This window comes from Furipterus horrens, unplaced genomic scaffold (assembly GCF_987537825.1).
Source record: "Furipterus horrens unplaced genomic scaffold, mFurHor1.1.pri manual_scaffold_10, whole genome shotgun sequence".
Classification (NCBI taxonomy): domain Eukaryota; kingdom Metazoa; phylum Chordata; class Mammalia; order Chiroptera; family Furipteridae; genus Furipterus; species Furipterus horrens.
Genome location: NW_028327180.1, coordinates 14859706 through 14880024, shown reverse-complemented (window position 1 = coordinate 14880024; position 20319 = coordinate 14859706).

The window sequence follows — 20319 nt, the reverse complement described above, 5'->3', positions numbered from 1 at the left end:
TAGGTTCAAGTTGGGAAGCATAGTCCTCGCGAAGTCGCCAGAGTACTGGGAAGACAGCAGCAAACTGTGCGTGATGGGCTCTGTCCGTGGTCCTTAATTCCCTTGCGCTTTCCTGCGCTACTCCCGGGTTTGCCTTCTCCTCCGTTCTGTGGAGGAACAAGTAAACAGTAGTCGAAGGGGATTCCTACCAGTAGTGTTCCTGAGCTGAGCTGAGAAGCCTGGACACGGGACAGGAGAGAAGGTGTTGACATGAATAAATGTGGCTTGGGCCGGACGTTCAAGTAAACGCTTAGGTGTTTAATTTCTATATCAACAACAGCCAGGGTAATTTTCAAGGAAATAAAAAAAAATGACATTGTACAGCTCTCACTGTCTCAAGCTTCAAGAAATGAAATAAATCAAAGTTAAAAGCTTGAGTATCATTTAATTATAGTGCGAATAGCGCTTTGAAAGAAGTAGAGCAACATCTCTAAACAAATTATGACTGGGCCAGGAAGGAATTATTAGATTGAAATTTCATTTGGGCTCGGGAGACCCCGCGCTTCACTGTGTAATCTGCTGCGCCTCATCTGATTTGTATGCTTAATTCAGCTTGACGAATTTATTAGTTTTCATAATAGTGAAAAAATTGAGCAGCACTATGGGCTAATGCATTGTGTGTACTATAAATTGTACGTCATCGTGGAAAGGCTAAAGTCTATAGAAATCTTTTATTAATGCCGGCACAGGAGAAAGGATTTTCATGCAAGCCCTGGAGAGGTTCACACCAAAGTCCCCTGTTGCTGGGTCTCACTGGTCCATTAATGTGTCATCATACTAATTAGACTACTTCATCAGTGATATAATTTCAAACTTCAAATTAGGTTCTAATTAACAAGGGTTGTCTAATTTGCTCAATCTTCAAAAGGCTTTGGATGGTCTAATTAGTATAAACTGTTGAGCATCTCTAAAACCTAATAAAATCAAGTAAAAGATTTTGAGTATGTTTTTTCTATCAGTTCTGTGTAAGGGCCACAGGCTCATGAGAGTGCAGGATAGCAGTAACTGGAAGACACATTTCTACATCTACCTAGTTTCCCCAGATTATAATACTAAGAGAATCACAGAAGAAACTCTGGGTATTGCACTCCTAAAGAGTCTGTTTATGTGTTTAAATAAATGCATAAGAATATCAAGGAGGCTAAACACACACACACACACAAAATTCAATTTAAAAAATGGGCAAAGGACCTGAATAGACACTTCTCCAAAGAGGATGCAGAGATGGCCAATAGGCATACGGAAAGATGTTCAACATCATTAATCATAAGAGAAATGCAAATTAAGACCACAATGAGATAACACCTCATACCTGTCAGAATGGCTATCATCAATAAATCAACAAACACAAGTGTTAGCCAGGATGTGAAGAAAAGGGAACCCTCATGCACTGTTGGTGGAAATGAGGATTGGTTCAGCCACTGTAGAAAACAGTATGGAGTTTCCTCAAAAATTAAAAATATAACTGCCTTATGACCCAGAGACTCCACTTCTGGGACTATATTTGAAAAAACCCAAAAAACTGATTTGAAAGAATATGTGCACCCTTATGTTTATTGCAGTGCTACTTAAAATAGCCAAGAGTTGGAAGCAGCCCAAGTGCCCATCAGGAGATGAGTGTATAAAAAGTTGTGGTATACTTACACAATGGAATACTACTTGGCCGTGAAAAAGAAGGAACTCTTACCTTTTGAGACATCATGGATGGACCTGGAGAGTATGATGCTAAATGGAATAAGCCTATCAGAGAAAAAAGTACTGTATGATTTCACTTATATGTGGAATCTAATGAACAAAATAAACTAACAAACAAAACAAAGACTCATAGATACAGAGAGCAGACTGACAACTGTTAGAGGGGAGGAGGTGGGGGCTCGGTGAAAAAGGTGAAGGGACTAAGCAAAAAAAAAAAAAAAAACCCTAAATAAAAAGTATCAAGGAGAAAAACCACATGGGGAAAAATTCTTCTATTTCATTAGGTGCCTAATTAGATGTGAAGTGAAAAGCAACCCTGAGGAGTTTCCTAAGCATTATTGTGGCAACAGTCTGCTGAACTTGGATTGCAAAATCAAATATTTGGGGGTGTTTTGAACCTCTCCCTGTCCCCTCCTCCTTTATTGAGCTTAATGACTTGCAATAGTTGTTTTAATGTATGTTGTCACCTGGGAGTATTGAGAAATGCATATCGTTAATATGAATTAACCTTGATTTTAATAGCAACTGACAACTGATCTCCAAAATGCTAAACACTTGTCATCACTTCATATGGTAAATAAGGTAGTATAATAAATTCATGAAATAAAGAGGGCACTGTTGAAATAACCGGAGAAAAAACTTTGTTTGATGTGCAGTTTATTGACTGAAACTATTTTAAGCAGGACAGCTTCCAAGAGAATATTTTCCTGATGGCTAAAATCTACATAGCTTTAAATTAATTTCAATATAACTTTTAAAAACCTCTCACATGTTTCTCAGTGATATCTCTAATTCCAGAAAGGAAAAAAGAAGAAGAAGCAGCACTTTACGCTAATGATCACATTGAGATGAAATTAATATGTAGTTGTAGAGCATTTCAAGAGTTTATTCCCTTCTCTTAGAAAACACATATATATTTTTAAAGTCTCAGAGTTAGATATCCCTTTTTCCCAGTTAAAGTGAAAAATGAACAGCAGTAATTGTGTTGCCTTAGTGGGAAAATGCAATCCTTCATCACCACAGCTTGCAATCTTGCAATAGTTCCTTTCAGGATTGTCCAGCATACCAAGGTCTTTGCGGTGATATCAATAAAACCCATTTCAGGTTTGCCCACAGGCATCGCTGCAAAGTGCTCCAGCAGGTATGGACGCTGCTCACCAAGGAAGAAAGACTCCAAGCCTCCCCCATGCCCGCATAGTGGAGGCCATCACAAGAATTGGAAAGTTGGGAATAAACCCAAGGGGTGGAAGGGAAATGGCCCAATATCCAAAATTGGTATCATATGACCTCAACATACACATTGATGTCCAAGCTCCTGTCCATGTTGACACCTTTGCACACCTACAAACCTGCATAATCCACAGAAAACAAAGAAGTGACTTTTGAAAGCAGAGGAGTGAAAAATAGATCAACTGTGTCATCATATGAGGACCGCCTTTATTCTTGACAAGCCTCTTTGTTTGACAATAGCTTCTATCCCATCCGCTGCCAGATGTGGACAGATGTGACCAACTTCCTTCCAGGCGGGCCAGGAGTGTCTGGGGGTTCCACCCGAACTCTGGGCAGGGCAGCAGGGTCCCTGCTGGCGGCATCCCCTCCCCCTGAAATCGGCCTGCAGCCATCTGGAAGAAAGAAATCACTGTCTTGTTTCCTCCCCTGTATCTGGGTCCGAATTTATCTATTAAAATTTTAAGCAGTGCATTCATATTTTACCGGACCTAATGTGTTTTATTAAATTTTAATCCATTAAGGGCAGTGTGATTTCTTTGTATTTCAAACACAATTGAGTTGGACTGCAAGGAGGATTTCTTACAGGACAGCTCTGACCCTATTCATGCACCGTTTCGCTCTCTGGTAGACAGGGCTTGGGGGAGGAAAAAGGGAAAGGATAGGTCCCCCACCCCCACCCCCCTCATCTCCTCAAGGATTCTTAATAGAATCAGACCCCCTGAGCTCTCTCTGGACTCCATAGCTTGGGGCTGATGTGTAGGAGGTGATTAAACTCCTCCATGGCCTTGCCTGTGCCAGGGAAGGTGGAAAAAGCGGAGGGAATTATCCCAGAAATGGAGACCTCTGGCAAGGCTCAGAGAGCTGGCAGCGTAGCGTGGTGTGGGAAGGAGGGCTCTCCTGGGTTTCTCACGCCCTGAGATGGGGGCTACGTCCCAGGAGCGATGGGTGCATTGCGCTCAAATATCTTTCGTCTTCCAAGCAGTCCACCAATGCTGCTCTATTTGTCTCTAATTTTCCCTCTCCATTGGCTTTCTGTGAGCCCCAAGTCTCCCCCCTTCGCCCAAAGATGCCAAGCACGCTTTTGCCCGGGACACAGCCTCCTCTCAGCACCTTCCCGGCTAACTCTCCCACTCAACCTCCCCATGCAGGCAGTCACCCAGCGTCCCAGACACCTCGGCATCAGGCAGTTCCCAGGCCCTTCTAGAACCAGAATCCAGCTTGCAATCTTCAGCCCTCCCACCAAGGCCAGGAGAGCGCAAAGGGAGGGGAACAAAAGCCGTGGCTATTGGGGCTCTGGGGGGTGCGCTTTGGGGACAGGGACAGATTTGCACCAGGGCCAGGGTCCTGTAGTCACCGAACCAGCCACGTGGCTTTCTCTAGGTAATTCTGGACTGAGGAAAGTGGCTAGGCAGGGGACAACGTTTGAGTAGCGGAGTCACGGTAGAAAGGAAAGCAATGGTTCTCTCTTTCGCAGACAGAGGGAAGGGACCAGAGTTCAATTTCAAATAAAGCAGACTGGGAGGAGGGGGACGCAGGACGCAGCCAGCCGGGGTCCGCTGGCTGCCCGCGGGGCTTCTAGACGCCTTCACGATTCCGCCTGGTAGCTTTGTTATAGCTGTGTGTGGCGAGGAGCCCGCACGCCGGGCACAGCTGATTGGACCCACCAGAGTCGACCAACCTTGGGAGCAAACACGACAGGCGCCAAGAAATTAAAATCCACCGCAGGGAAGGACTCAGTCCTCCCTATCCAACTCCGCAAGCCCAGAACGCAGGGGGAGCAGATTCACACATTGACACACTGGACACACGCACAGACACACTCACACACGCACGGAGGCACACACGTGCTAACACTCACTCACACTCACTCGGACGCCCACCATCGCCCCGCACGCCTCTTTGTGGGGCGGGGACAGACCTCACTTTCATACACAAGCAACCACCCCTGTGTTTACTTGCCCAGACGAAACTGTTATTTTTCGTGGCAGTAAATTTTCCTGGTCAGTTGTGTACCTCTTCCCAAAGTTAAGTTGAGTCACAAAATCAAACTTAAAGCGTTGGAACAATCAATGAAGACTTTGCAATCCATGGCGCTTTGCGCTTCCTGGAACGAAAATAAATGCAAGAAATCGAAACTTAATTACTTGAAAGAAATCCAGAAATCCCTCTGCATAATGTATCCAGTCATTTTTAGTAGCGTTATGTTCAGTGCAGTGTTTGTTAACTCGATACTTTTGGCTAACATCTGGCTCCCTCCCTGGATTCCTTGGGGGTCGCCGCGCCCCACCTCCGCCAGGAGTTTCGCTTCGCACTGGGATCCCGCTCCTCCCACTGCTCACCGCTGGCGTATCACATTTCTTTTCAAAAGTCGATAACTGTAACGCTACAAAAATCCCTGGGGCTGCGTGTTGTGTGTAGATAAAACATTTAAAATTTCACCGGCTCTCTCTTCTTTTAGCTCCCTAGGGCTATTATTATTTGAATATGCGTGAATTGCTTAGTACTGGACCTGAACCCAGGCCCCTAAGTAAAGGCAAGCCAGGGCAATTCTCTGAGGGAATAGTGCACTGCCCAACACTGCCATTCTGCTGGTGAAGGAAAACTGATCAAACGGTGGACTTTCCTCTTCTTTCCAGGGAAGTTCTTTTTGCCCCCAAGTTATCATAATCTTCCTAAGGCACAGAACTAGAATATTTGTTCTGCCTACACTGTTCTTCAAGGTATTCAGCTGGACCACAAACCCTGGACACTAGTTCCTTCCTCTGATGTCTGTTCCTCTCAAACTCATTAATTCCTCCCCTTCCTTTGGTTTCTAATTGATGAAGAATCTTCATATCTATAAAGTGCCAAGAAACCTTCATCTGGCACCGCTGAATAAAACAGATGCTCTGCATTCAGCTTACAGATGCTGGCTAGGATCAAATAACTTGTGTACATATCTAGTGCCTGAATCTACCCGCATGATCAGGGTGACCCTAGGAAGACAAGCTTTCTCATAGACACCGTATAGAAATCTGAAGTAATGTTATGAAAGAATGAAAAATACATTGGGGAACAGCTGGGCAACTGAAGTACATTTTGATTTAACTTACATTAACAGAAATGTAATGTAAAAGTGAAGGGATCTAACAAAACCATTAATAATTAAAAAATAATTACCGATAGTCTATCCTTACTATTCATAACCACTCAACACTTTAGACAAAGAAAACGGAATACTCTTAATGGAAGTGAGATGTGAGCAGACTGCTAATGAGAAGTTAACCAAGAATTGAGCATTTTTTAAAGGAGGGTTTTCCACTGTGCGTCTGTGGAAGGAGAGGGTTTCCATGTTCCTTCCACCTGCATATTTTAATTCTTTCTGAGTTAGTTTGGCCCTTACTCTTCTGTCAGCCTATACACAGAGTGTCAGAGTTTATACAGCAGAAATCTCTTGAGCAATAACAATACAAACCTTATTGAATTCTGAAGATTGGGTGCACCAGATGGCTTGTCTATTAACCATCCTCAGTGACTAATATTTATAGGTGCCTAGGAGATTCATGGCTCTGTAATAGATTTTGGTTGGACAATCCTATCCCACAAGGGTTTCACAAAACAATGACCCTCTAAAGATAGCAGTTTGTTCCTTTTCTCTATTTGTGGTCATTAAAAAAAAAGATTAATTATTCTTTATAGATTCTATATCAATCTTTTTCTTATACTTCTCACCAAAGGAGTTGCATCCCAGTATTAAAAAAAAAAAGTGGAAGGGTATTTTTGTTACCTAAATTGTATTCTTTTTTCCAGTGTGTATTTTTCAGCATCTAAAGTCTTTAGAGAAGTATTCTATACATAATCATGCAGTGAACCTTTAATCATATACTAGACCTGTAAATGGGGTGTTGGAAAGAAGATACAGCAACTCCATTCTGATTTTCACTGCATATTCTTCTTTATTTTGCTTGAGAGACACAGGGGCTTGCCCCTAGAGTGCTCTGTTGAAATTTGGAGGCACTGGGAGGAAATCAAAGCAGCCTGCTGGAAAACAAACTTCACTGCCTCTTTTCAGAAATAAAGGGAAATCTTACAAAAGGAGAGATTTGCAGACAAATAACTGGAATTCAATGAAGTCATGGCTGAGGCATCTGCTGGGAAGCCACCAGGAAGTGGAGACATACAGCCTATGTCAAATCTTGTGCAGCTAAGAAATTTCAAGCTTCCTTCCTTCCTTCCTTCCTCCCCCATCCTCATGGGAATTAGAAACAAAACAGCATGACTTTTGTAGAAAAACAAAAACAACAAAAAACCTAAGGAAAAATGCTAATAGATTGACTGCAAATCTTATACTTTGCAGCTATATAAATATGAGTTGAGTGCAAAAAACATGTTACATTCCTTGTAGGCATCCACTGGATATTTTTTTAATGCAGTGGAAGGACAATGACAACAAAATCACCTGTAAATCTTTATCCTTTCTTGAAATGTTACATATAGCCTATGGTTTGCCTGTAAATCTCATATATACAGAAGTGTGCAAATCAACCATGCAATTAAAATATTTGTATCCAAATATATGTTATTATCTCCCTCTTTCTTTCTCACTTTTATATGCATAGGCAGATCATACAGATAGCACAAGTTCAGCTAATATGCACTGTAGAAGATGCTATAGCTTTGTGCCTTGTCTCGTTTTTCTTACTAGGCATCTGATATTAAACTGACCAAGCATCATGACAGGCATGCCTTATTTTCAAGCATTAAGATCTCTCTTCTTCAAAACACAAATTCTGTACTTTGTGATGCCATATGCTCATTGCACTTCTTCTTTGCCTTTCAAGGCAAGGCCAAAGTAGGCATTTCCAACATTGCGCTTATCTGGAATATTTATTTCTTTTTTTTTATAGGACTGAATTATTTTATTGTTAATTTTTTAATTTCAAATTTTTTAATTACAAAATATTTCAGGCTTACAGAAACCACACAAACACACATACACACAGTTAGAGCATCAAAAATACAGAATAACACAATAACCTATGTGTCTGTCAGTGGATAAATGGATAAAGACGATGTGGAATGTCTACAATGGAATATTATTCAGCTGTGAAAAAGAAAACCATCCCATTTGCAACAACACGGATGGACCCAAGGGCACCATGCTAAGTTAAATAGTCAGACAAAGAGAAATACTGTGTGATCTCATCTATATGTGGAATCTAAAAAAAGCTGGAGAAAAGAAATTCTGTATTTATTCATTTATTTTTATTCTATATCTTTGTTGTTTTGACATCTCAGGGACTTGGTTGGGGAGAGACTGCCCATCCTAAAGTTAGCTAATTCCAAGAGACAGCAAACAACTTGCCTGTGAATGCTGCTTCCACGTGCACCCCAAGCAACCCAGAGCCCACATGTCCAGCAACCTCCTGTATGGACCTGCCACACTCAGAGCCACTCACCGCTCTCCCAGTCACCCAGTGCCAGGGGCCAGATAACCAGGGCCAGTCCCTGTGCCCCAGAGCAGGCTGCAATTATTCCAACTAGCCTATCCTAGGCCTTCTTTGTTGCCTTACCCATGTTTTTCCTGTGGAAACCACAATAAAGGCTCTTGCCTACACCCTCCCTTCCCACCTCCATCTCCTGGACCCTGTGGCCTCCCTGCAGCTGCCCTGTGGCCCTCTGGTAAGGGGAGGCCCCTGCTCTTGGAGAGCAAAGTTAGCATTTCAATGGCAGCCGTGTCCTGACTGGTAAGTCTCACCATCCCTGAATAGTATTAAACTTCTATTTTAGAACAGACTCTTCCACTCACTCTTTTCACCCAGAACTCTCAGCAGGGCTTGCATGGTCTGGCATTTTTCAGTCATCCATGCCGGTGTTCCCTCCTCCATTCCTGTGGTTAATTAAGAACTGATCACAATGGTTTGCTCCTGCTCTGCTGGGGTAAATTTTAGATGTAGGGCTCCTGACTCCAGCTGAGGTTCACTTTCTCTGCTGTGGAGATGGGTGCCCTGCTGTGCCACCTTCCACCGGAACCTCTGTCCCTTGACTATGAATCAGGTCATCATTGATTCTTAAGTGAAGAAGGCGCTGGTGGCCGAAGCAGGGAGTGGCCCGTTCCAGGGAGGTGTTATAAGGAGTTGCTGAGATGTGGGCGAGCTGATGGTCGTCTGTCCCTGGGTCTGTTCACCAGCCGAGCCAGTGGACTTCAGAGCCAGGTAGGGAAAGAACCAGCGGGGAGACTGTCCTTTGCCCTTGTGCTGTGCAAATAGACACTTTGCAATGCCTGGGCCTGTTTTCCCAGCTGAAGTCTACCACGCTGCTTATTGGTTCTCCAGAAACAATGGAACCAGTCCCACAGTGGGTGTCCTCACACAGACCTGTATGCAGGTGCTGCTCTTCTCAGCTCGTGGGTGTTGGGCAGGTATATTGGTGAGAGACTGAGTCTTTGTCTTTCTCTTTTTGTTTCTGCTCCTCCTCCTCCTCCTCCTCCTTCTCCTCCTTCTTCCTCTTTCAAATCCAAACTCTTCCTTTTTGTAAATCTCTTCTCAAGCCTTTTAAACACACAAAGTGTTCTATCAGTTTAATCTCCTTAACAAAACATCTGTTGGAATGTCTGGCACACTTGAGACTGAGCTGGCTGACAGCTATCACCCCAGGATCCCCTCCTCCTAGGGATTCCCTTTCAGCTTAAATCCTGTTTCCCAGAATGCACATCTTCTCTTTAGGTTGACACCCCAAGCTTCCTGAGAAAGAGGGCAATGGGGAAGATTTTTTGCAAACCACTAGGTCCAAGAATGTCTCTATGCTATTCTTATATGTAAATGGTTATTTGACCAGCTGTAGATATCCAGGTTGGAATAATTTTTCCTGAGCATTCTGAAGGGATTGTTCCCTCATCTTCTAACTGGTGTTTCTTTTGAAAAGTTCAAGACGATTCTCATTTTTGAGTTTTGTAGGAAGCCTGTTTGTTTGTTGTTAGTGTTTTACTCTCTGAAGTTTACAGAGTAGCATATTCTTTTTGTTTATTTTGCCGAGCATTTTTATCAATCTTGAAATTCATAACAAACATTCTTGCATTATTCCTTTGAAGTTTTATGGGTTTTCTCTCCCATGTTCTCATCTTCTGAAATGCCTGTTGTTTTGATATTGGGCCATCTGGATCAATTCTCTGATTTCCTATTTCTCCACTATTTTCCTTTTTGTCTTTTGGTTCTTTTGTGATGTTTTCATAAATTTTATATTTCAACCCTTTCATTTAGTTTTTCAGTTCTGCTATCATTAAAAACAACCCAAGGAACTAGTATAAATGACCCATGGACATGGGCAACAGGGTGGGGACTGACTGGGAGAGGGGCGAGCGAGGTGAGCTAGGCAAAGGAGAACAATGGGGGTGAGAATGGGACAGCTGTAATAGAACAAAAACTTTAAAAATGAAAAAGAAAACAAAACAATCCTAACAGATGCTTTTATTCTCGAAGTTAAACAAAAAAATTGTTTTCCACGAATACTATCTTTTTAGTTACATTTTTGAGTTCTTTTCAATGATATCTCTGGTATAGCTAAGAGTGTCTTCTCAATGTCTTTATCCCTCAGAGTCTGCTTCCTCCAAAGATTTATTTTTAATATGACTGTTTTGGTCTCTGTCCCTTGTATGAGAGACTGTTTGGTTAACTGGGTAAGAAGTTGATTGGAAGCTTAATGCACCTGAGTTTGCTTTTAGTACTTTGGGTTCCTATTTGGAAGCTCAATGCACCTGAGTTTGCCTTTAGTACTTTGGGTTCCTATTTGGGGTGACCTGGCCAGGCTGTTTCCTCGGCAATAAAACTAGGGGTAGCTCTGTTGTGGTTGTTTTCTTTTCTAACCTGGTTAATTCCCAGAGAGGAATCTCTCACACAGAAGCTGGTCCCTTGGGTAACACCTAGAAGGCTGGAATGTTGGACAGATGGTCCAATTCTTTCCCTCCTGGGGGAGAAGCCAGAACCCGGGTCTTTTTCCCACTTTGTGCCAACTTGGGGATAGGCTGATGGCTAGTGAGTGAGTGCTGCTCCAAACCGTAATCTTTGTTCTCAGTGGCTCCCAGCCTGGGCACTTTCTGCTAAAACTCAGGCAAGACAGAGCCAATCCCTCAGGCAGCCCCTGAAAATATTAGAATAATGAATACACGGACCAGTACTCTCCTGATTCTGTGGTGTTGTAGTCGGGGAGAGCTGATGGTGAGCTGGTGCCATGCATCTCTCTACTTGTTTTGATGCAGCTGGACTCATGCTTGACTGGGGTGCAGAAGCCTCTCAACTGATCTCTGAATTTCTTCCAGAGGGAATTGACCCATGTACTGTGGTTGAACTGGTGTGTCCATGTGGGGAAGGGAGTCTGGGCTTTCTGTTCTGCCATCCTTCTGACATTACCCCAAATCTCCTTGTTGTGTAAGGAGGCAAGTCATATTCGGGTAGAGCCCACACTATGATGTAATTCCAACTTAATCACCTCTCAGAAGACCCTCTCTCTAGATGCAGTCACGTTCTGAGGTACTGATGTCATGATTTTAACATACACATTTTGAGGGGATATACGTAATTCAGCCACTAACAATGCTACAACATGGCTAAGCCTCTAAAACATGCTGAGTGAAAGAATTCAGACAGAAGAGGTAACATATTGCATAACTCTATTGTGGAGACAGACAGTAGATTGGTTGTTGCCAGAGGCTGGGAGAGGGTAATGGCAAGTGACTGCTTGATGAGCATAGAGTCTCCTTTTGGGTGATTACAATGTTTTGAAACTAGATAGGGCTGACAATTGCACAACATTGTGAAAGTACCAAATGCCACTGAGTTGTGCACTTCAAAATGATTGATTTTATGTTATGTAAATTTCATATATTTAAATGAATTTATGAATGTGATGTTATGTGAAAGCATGTGTTTGTGTGTTTATATGACTATAAATATAAAGCAATGTGGCCAAAGAATAACCATCAGTAAGGTACATAAATGTTCCTTCACCTTTTCTGTAGGTTTAAAGGTTTTCAAGTAAAAAATTTAGAAAAACTGAGAAAAGAGCATTTTTTTAAAGCCATTCCCATCATGTTAAGCTTATCTCTTCCAAAGGCAAAGGGTGATGGGTTGTCAATATAAAAGATATTAAGTCAATTCTTAGAAAAACAAATAGAAGTGAGTGATTAAAGAAAAACACAGGTGTATTTTGCAGACTCTCTCTCTCGTTAAACTTTTCCCAGTAGAATGCAAAGCCTGTTAGTGATAATGCCCAAAGTTCATACAATGTGTGTATTTCTCAATGCAGTGTTTCCTGAACCATGGTACGTGGGAGATGTTTATAGTTACATCAAGCTAAACCCAAGATTTTAAATAAAATAATGCATAGAAATAATGTTCCAAATAATAATAAAAGAGTGTGTGTCTCAGATATTGCTGGTGCTGAGAGAGGTCATCGTCACATCATACTCAGTGTGACTCACTCCTTGCTGTCGTGCTTGTCCTGACCTGGTTTCCCTGGGACCTTCTACGTTTTGGGCAAAGCCAAGGTGAATGTTCTATAATGAGTCCTCCGAAAGTTGAGAAACTGAGGAAAATCTTGGAAAAGGAGGCAGTGGAAGAGAAACAGGACCTCATGCCAAACAACTGTTGACAGCTGGCAGTCAATAGGAAGCAATGTTTTAAGTGTTTCATATCCTAACATGACACATATGCCTTTTGTTGGTTTTAGCCATGTTTCAGGAAGTTGGTTGATGAGAGTTTTAGGTTGATGTATAATGCAACCATTCGTGTTTAAAATAATTAAATATAGAGTCCCAATCCACAGTTTTATGTGCAGCTCATTTTTAGGAATGAATAACTGACATTAAGCAGTAAATACTGAATTGAGAAAATGTTAGTTTGGCTAACACGTGGAAATAGCAAAAAACCTGAAGATGGTAGGCAAAGGATTGATGTTTGAGACACGTCTAGATTACTAACATTTCCTTTACCATCTTTTACTTTTCCCTTGTCCTTTTAAACAAAATGCCTCACCATAAATAACTCTAATCATGGCTTTTTCCTATACCCCTCCTTTCTTCCATCCATCCATCCACCCATCCATCCATCTTTGAAGCAAGTCAACGTGCTCACTGTTGAGGATCCAAGACCCTCTGCCTGCTTCTTTATATCTTGATTTTTCTTTTTACATTCTGTCTGTTTCAATCCTTCCTGTTCAATAAACATTAATGTGTCTATCTACCTTAGGAACCAGTTATACAGAAATGAATAATAGCAGGTTCTTTGCCATCAAACAACTCATAGTCTATGGCAGTGTTACTAAAAGTGTAGTCCCTGAATTTTTATTGGCCCTTGATGAGTAAAGAACCTTGGAATATACTGTAAATCAGCACCACTAAGCTTTTGTTCAACTGAAATTTCTTTTAGAGTAAACTTTCTCAGTAATAGAAGAAACATGTTTAATTGCTTTCTGGTATGATCTCCTTATCTCAATACAAACTGTCACCACTGCTCTGAGTACTAGTCTAGAGTCTGCTTGGAAAGTAGATTATATGACAAATGTCAGATCCAATTGGGAAGGCCTGCATGCTGTGCTGAGTAGAAGAGCTCCGTGCAGGCTCAGAGATAGAAAACACTGAGATCGATTACTAATGTCTGCCACGGCTTGGTAGTAGAGAATGATGGCATGGTGGCAGAATTTACTAATAGTTACCTACTTTATAACAGATCCTTAACATATGTTATTTTATTCCTGCTTCCATCCTGGTTCTACCTTGTGGCTGGCCACCTGTCTAATTCAGCTTTGGTGTGAGCAGCACTCTCGGTAATTCACTCAGCCTTGGCCTTGCCTGTGACTTCCTGCAGTGGGCTACTGCTCAGGGTAGCCTGGCTCTCTGGTCTCTGCCCTTACCCCTGGCTCTGTATCTGGTGTATTTCTATTCTCATATTTCACTGGTTTCTCCTGGCCCCCACTGACTAGTCTAGCTCATATGACCAGTCATATCTACAGCCATTTCTATAGACACCTTGATTTATTTGCTCCCTAACCTTTCCCATATGAAACTATCCATTTTCTCTACTTTTGCCTACAGACTGCTGATATCATGGAAGATAGTAAGGAGAATGGGCTAGGTTTCTTTTTAAATTATAATTTACTATATATTTATGTTATCTATAACTATTACATAGTATATACTATAATACATATGTTATTAATATAATTATTACATTATATATTGTATGCATATATCTTTAATAACTTGGCATCCAACATCCCCTCCAGCCTCCTAGTGCGCCTTCCTAGTCTACTGCAGTCTGTGAAGCTGAAAACTACATTTCCCAGACCCTCTTAGAGTTCAAGTGCTGGCTGTGAATAAGAGGCAGAAGGTGGATCATTTATTCCCTATTGGTGTGAGTCTAAGTAGATGGTTCTCCTTCAGAGCCAACAGCTGTGTTCCTGACCTTTATCATCTCACTGTGCCCTCCCCATTCCCTCCCTTCCAGATTGTGGTAGAGCTCACCGTTTCCTGGCAGGCTGGTCCAGGAGTCACTCCCGGAAGTTCAGCCTAGAGTGCCCTACTTCAGCCCTCCCAAAGATTTGTAAGCATCCACCTGTATTAAATCTCTTTCTGCCTAAAATAGATGAAGTAGTTTCCATTACTTGCAGCTAACTGTGACTGATACTCCGGCCCTCACATTATTTTCTCTGCGGCTCTGTATCCGCTTTACTCATCTTTAATTCACTCTCCATCTCATTCCCGACAGAATTTATTGCAAACGTTTCCCACTTCTGCCATCACGACTTTGAGCGTATAGCCTCACCTCACAGTTTACTAAGTAAACAATGGACTACCACACGTTCCCTTAACTTTTCTGCCATTTAGCCATTTTTTCTGTATTTTCACCCCACAGCTCCTCTTTTGATTCTAGCATGAGGGTTAACATCTTCTTTCAAGTTCATCCTTTATTGTGCTCATGATTTCTTACCCTCTCACCTTCTTTGAAACCTTTTTATTGCATCTTCAAATTTTCCTCTCCTGTCTCTCTCTTCTTATCCTACAAATATATTCAAGATGCTTTGGCCATAAAATTTAAGTTAAACAAAAGCTTTCTTTAAATTTCTTTCCTTCAATATCTCTCTTCCTTTCACCATCAAATTTCAGAAATTGTAGTTGCATTTTTACTGCTTCTATTATACATTCTCACCACCCAGTCTCTCTTTAGCTCTGGAAAGATTACTTCTATCCTTAGCTCTCTACTGATGATGTTCCCTCTCAGGATATAAATGACCTTTTAGTTCACACATTCAGTTGTTCTTTTTCCAGAAGCATAGGCTAAAGCCTTGGAATTTTGTGTTGGCTCTATAAGTTATTGACTCCAATTCTCATTTTGCCCCTCTGAAAAATATGAGTAATAATAGCATATTCTTCCCCCAGATTACTGAGTGGGTGAAATGGCATATTGTATATAAAAGACTTAGCATATTTTCTTGTGTGTAATAAGCCTTAATAAACATTAGATAATAATACAACAATATCAGTAGTAAGCTTGGCAGCAATCCTCTCATTCTTGAAATGGGTTGGCTAAAAGCAACCTGACACTCTTTAGTTAAAATGACTACACACAAATACCCTCTGGCCTACCAATTCCACTGCTGGATTGTACTCCAAAGAAATTTTTCTACAGGTCCAAAAGGGATATATTTGAAGATATTCCTATCACTATTGTTTATAATGGCAGAGAGGTAGAGGCAGCAGATAGAATCAATGACTCTTATAGCAATATAGAAAGGACTTTAAAACACTGAGTGAAAATTAAGCCATGTCTGTAATATAATGCCATTTATATATATAAACAAAAATAGCTGTGTGTTTTTTTTTCAAAGAGTTAACTATATCCAAGGACATAGTCAACTCATTCGATTAAGCACCACTGGCTAGTAGGAAGGTAACTGGGAAATAAATTCATTAAGACGTGTCAAGGCCCTTAAAAGAGTTCATTTCCTCCTATGAATCTTCTAGGAATCTCTCTTAAGAAAACAATAAAAAAGCGCACATGAAGATTAAAGGGAGTGGTTCATAAGAGTGAAAACAGGAGACATCTAAATGTCCAATGACAGAGAAAGAGTTTAATGAACTGTAGTACAACCGTATTATTCAATAGTATTCAGCCACTATAATCATATTTTTAGAGAATATTTAATGACATGGGAAAATATGCTATTTATGAAAAAGCAAACATAATACAAAACAATAGTTCTTTTTGTTCAGAAGAAGTATACAGATGCACAGAAAACAGTAAAAAAACATATTTCGTTTTAAATGTTGCATTGTGAAAGATTTTAATTTTCCAAATTATCTATGATGAGCTTTTATTTCTTGTATCACTAGAATTATATGTGTGTATAAACTTAGATATAGTTGTAGATAAAACTTCTCCAGGTGTCATACTTTTTCATATAATATTCATTGCATCTCTTATTTAAATGCAGTAACTAGGTGATCCATTAGCCGAACCATCAGCTGAACTCATTCACTGTCACTAGCTGCAAAGGATATTTATACACTGGAAATGCTATTTAACTGACTTGAGAAGGATATATTTTGCCATCTAAATTTTATAGCACATCTCTGAAGTGGGGAAAATCTCACAGGCTCATGTAGAGGAACAGGTCTTAACTCTCACACACTACTTAGGGTGCCCACAGAATAATCCTCTGAATATGGCCTAAATCATTTCAACTACTATCCACATTGCTTCTCTTTGCCTAGGGCTGAACCAAGATGTTCCCCAAGAAGCTAAGAGACAGGACAAGAAGGGGTATATTACAGATCTTTTATTTTCACCCTTCCCAATACTTTATTAGGGAAAAGAATGCTCACTTGGTTAGTGTAAAGGGAAAAACTTCTTTATTAAGAAAGTTAAAACAGCATCTCTATTCTCAGAAGCAGGATCCATTAAAGTCTCTGCCTTGGATTTCCTAGATGATATATACTTGCAGACAATTTATAAACGAGTTGTTATTTTTACTTGAAAAAGCTCACAATGATGACTGGATTTATGCTAAAGATGGTGTGGTAAACTTCAATCTTTGATCCCGTTATTAGCTGCTAACACATGTCAAAGTTAGATAAACTTTAAGAAAGGAAAATCCCATAGCTGCATGATGAGGAAGGAAGATTAGTGGGTCCACCCTACATACTAGTAACAGGGAGGGAAAAAAGCAGTTACCTGCAGGTGTCCAGGAGGTCAGCTTCTGGTTCTTTGATTAGAAAATTGGATTCACTTACCCACCTATCACATCACATCACATCTCATGGCAGAGGTTCAAGTGCAAACTGGTGTGATTATGTGGACTTAAACTCTCAACAACCAATGAACACTTTGTCAGTGAACCATAAGCATAGGGTTGGTTGGTTGCTGGTTTTAATCTAAGGCAGGTGTAATGTGATCTATATTTTACTCTTCTTTGCCTCTTAGTATCCTTTACTTAATAATTCACTACAAGCTAGTAATCTAAGTTCAAATATTTCTTCAACTGGAACTCATCATGGAAGAACTTGAAGGCCTAGAAATTCTTCTCCTTCCTGATGCTACTTAGAACCAAATGGTCAACAGAGAATCTCTAGTGAAAAGAAAATGCAGGGCTGAATAAGTCTATCACAGGAATTAATTTGTAGCTAAATTTGGTCAATTAGCACAAATGATTTTCTTAAATTATCAATTTAATTGCCCAAATTATTAGTTCTACATGGTTTTCCACCAATCATTTTTATATTGATTCCAGAAGCACAGCTATTCAATTTGAAACCTAATATGTTAAGTCCAGATAACATATAAAATAAAATTCAGTAATAGATGAAATTTAATCATGCTATCATACATTTAGCATAATGGTGAACTGAGTGTCCTGATTCATCTCAATTGTTTACTAAACCAGGCTTTACTGAGAGCCAACTCTGTACTGGGCACTGTGCAAGGCTAGCCTGAGAGAGCATAAGTTTATGCCTTGGCACTGTGAAGGTAGCCTGCTGTACTTGGGTTGGGGAGGAAGGCTCCTAAAGAATCTCTCATGGCTATGTACGGAGCCCACAAAAAAAGAAGGGTGTTTTCTCCCTGCCTGGGTACTTGCTAAGCTTCAGAACTTTTAGGCTCCAATTCAAAGTTATGGTGAGGCAGATTTTAGAAAAGCTTTCTGAGATACTGGGGGTACTTGAACGTAAAGATCAGTGATTGCTTCTTATCTGGCACCTTCAGAAGGTGGGATGCTTGTTGGAGGGGCCCACAGGAGTAGTCTGTGTAAGAATGTTGTTGATATTTCTTACTCTTACCACTTACGAGTCTCTAAAATATTCTGTTGGGCACTCCTTCACTCCCATTGCAACAACTAAACAGAACATAATAATTACAAAAAAATGGAAATTTGAAAATATTGGAGCAGGGTGAAAGGGATGAAATTTGGAAAAACTGAAATTCTAGGTAAGACGCTGGCCCTTCCTAGCTGACCTGCCATTTTATGGAGGAGGAAGCTGAGGCACAGAGGTGCGAACTAACCTCCTCCAAGTCGTACAGTAAGCAAATAGCAAAACCAGGCAGCTTAGCTCCAGAGCCAACCTTTTCATTGAATTGGTTAATAACATCCCTGGCTACTGTGTAGCCCACAAGTAAACACTCACATGTGATCAGAAGGACCTTGCACCTGAAGGCCAGAGGTCAGGACCATCAGGATTTGACACAGACTAACCAAGGTCCAGCTTCCGGCAAAAATCCTTGGCTCTGTCATTGATATCGTACTAATCAAGGCTGTTGAGTTAACCATGTCTAGCTGTAGCTCCAAATCCCTTCTCTTTTATCAAATTTCAATTTTTTCAGTACTTCTTAGAAATCTGCTGTTTCTTGAGTTGAATTTTAAGACAATCCCGTCAACTCTCTGTATCATGTCTATAATCTTACAGGCAGGCATGCGTCAAGTATAGCTTTTCAAGCCCATCTGTTGCTTACAACCATTAGCCCAGATCAACCTGATCTGGGACTTTTGTAGACACAGTCTATGTTTCTACTAGCAACATTTTTGTCTGTATGTTTTTAAGAAAATAACAACTATATAATTAAGTTGTTTCTTGCTCAAATTACAGAGCTAATGTCTTTATTAGCTAGCGTGTATTGTGTAGATGTTTATCAAAAATCCATATACAAATGGTCATTTTCAAAATCTTTTAATGTTTTATATTTCTCAATAACTTTATAGAACAGAAGTGGATATTATTGAGATGTGCTGTTTGCAAATAACTATAGGTGTGAAAGCCAGGTTTATATTTTTTATTTTTTTCAGAAAAAAAAGATGAAAGAAAAATTTTAAATTAACCATTAATGATAGCATAATGCAGTGAATTTTTATTATAATTTCAAATGTTGGAATAATATTTTATGTACCATCATTGGAACTGAGCTATATTGTCTGAGACATATTAAGAATTTAGGCATTAAGAAATGTGTTCTAGTTAAACTTTCACCATACGAAGGCTAGGACAGAGATGGTCTCTAGGGCCGATTTTACCAATACATTTAAGTATATTCGGCAATATCTTCATGTTCTTATTTATTTCTCCCTGAAAGTCATTTTGGCTCTTGAATAGGTACTAGTGCTGTGTTGTACAATATTATGTTGAACAGAAATAATTCTGTAAAGCAGTATGAGAGCATCAGAATAGTAATGTAAAGAGGCATGTTTTCCCTTAAATCTCACTTCATTTTGTGCAAACATGAAACTGCTAAGTAGACCACTCAGGTGTTGTGAAACCGTTAAGTGAGTGAAGCTTTACCACAGTAAACAAATGCGCAAGAAGAATTTGATTCCAGTTGGCACTAGATGTTTAAGGGCATGTTTAAAATTTCCTTCCCCTTCTAGATAGGATGTTAGAAAATCCCAGGTGGTAAATTCATTTTAATTTTGCTTGTTTTCAGTCCTCATTCCTCTGGCAACTTCGGCCTCTTGCCAAAAAACCCTCCCTACCATTTGGCCCAGTTGTTTTCTGGCAACACAAAAAGGAAGAGGAAATCCCTGGAGATGTTCTTCCTGAGACCAAACGTGTGAGGCTGCAGCAGTTGGCAGCTTTTGATTGTTCTCCACGAGCGAAAGCCCTCAAAGAGCTTTCAGGGGCTGCGCAGTTTGTTCGCCGAAGATTCCCCGCTAAAACCATTTCAGTAGGAAAATGGCCTGTGTACCTCTTTAAAAGAACTGCCTCAATCTTATTCCTGTTCTCATTCTTTCTCCTGGTTGCCCCATTCCCTCCATCTCCCAGGGGCCCCATGTTCCATCCAACCCTCCTTCCAACCAGCTCTCAAGAAAGGCTCTGACACATTCATTCCCATTCAGGTGTAA